This window comes from Nematolebias whitei, chromosome 6, assembly GCF_014905685.2.
Source record: "Nematolebias whitei isolate Nwh7 chromosome 6, NemWhi1, whole genome shotgun sequence".
Lineage (NCBI taxonomy): Eukaryota > Metazoa > Chordata > Actinopteri > Cyprinodontiformes > Rivulidae > Nematolebias > Nematolebias whitei.
The window spans coordinates 10,472,336-10,473,481 of record NC_056503.1 but is presented as its reverse complement, the minus strand read 5'-3'; positions in this window follow the sequence as shown (position 1 = coordinate 10,473,481).

The following is a 1,146-nucleotide window of genomic DNA, read 5'->3' as shown; positions in this document are numbered from 1 at the left end:
CTTTTGTCATCCAGTGTCTTCAGAAAGAGACATGAAGAAACGATAACACCGATAAATGAAAATGAAGTTGATAATTTTCATTTATCATGCGATTAATTGATTTATTGTTTATCGTGACAGGCCTAGTTGCAATCTTTTTGTTTTTGTCACACAAATCAGTCAAAGGAACTTAAAATAAAATATCAGCTGATGCAAAGTCTCAGATACTTGCATTATTTGTTTAATTATTTACTTGTTTATTTATCAAGAAAGACTTCAACTACACACCATAAGTTCACTACACTCAATAATATCTGTTCCATCCTGTGCTTGATGACTCGTAGCTCTACACTGCAGTAAAACAAGTGTCTCCATGTTGTTCCTCAAGTGTTTTGATTTTTATCAACAAAAACAAATCATGCCAGGTGACTATGCACTTATTTAAACATCTTGTTGGCTATTAGTGCTAATAGAGTAGGACACGTTCCTTCCAACATCTCCAGAAGGAAACACAAACCTACTTTCTCCACTATAGTGATGATCATCCTGAGTGATACGTTCAGTAGTCTGTTCTGTTATTCTTCTTGCCTCATCACTGTTCTTCTTTTTATAGTTTCCTCTGAAGTGTGTTGCTCAGCAGTATTAAGAGCTACCTGTTGTGATAGAAAGTGACGATTAAATGTGGAAATTGCTGGTTGTCTACACTGGAGTGTCAGTGTTTCTTCTGGTTAGACTGCACAATTCTCAAGTGAAGTTTAGTGTATATCTTAGATCCTTATATACCATTTCTTTTTATACTTTTCTGTGCTATTTTTGGGTGTAACTGGGACCACGAATACACAATTTTGTTTCAACTCATCTTCCACATGTGATGTGCCTGACAAGCAAGAAACTTGATTTTGAAAGTGATTCCTGGAGAATGCAGGCATTCATTCCTCTTCCTCTCGCATGCTGAGTGAGCATTCTACCATTTGAGCTAATTCCCCTGTATGAAGATAGCAGGAAAATATATCATATGTGGTGATGTGAACCCCCTACTCACCACTCAGCAAAACTGTCTACAGGTGTACGGGTCCAGTGAGCTGAAAGGGACTATCTGTTTCACACTGACTGAGGTTCTTCTTCTTCTTCTTGTTGGTTTTACTGGCGGTTGGCAACAAACTGTTA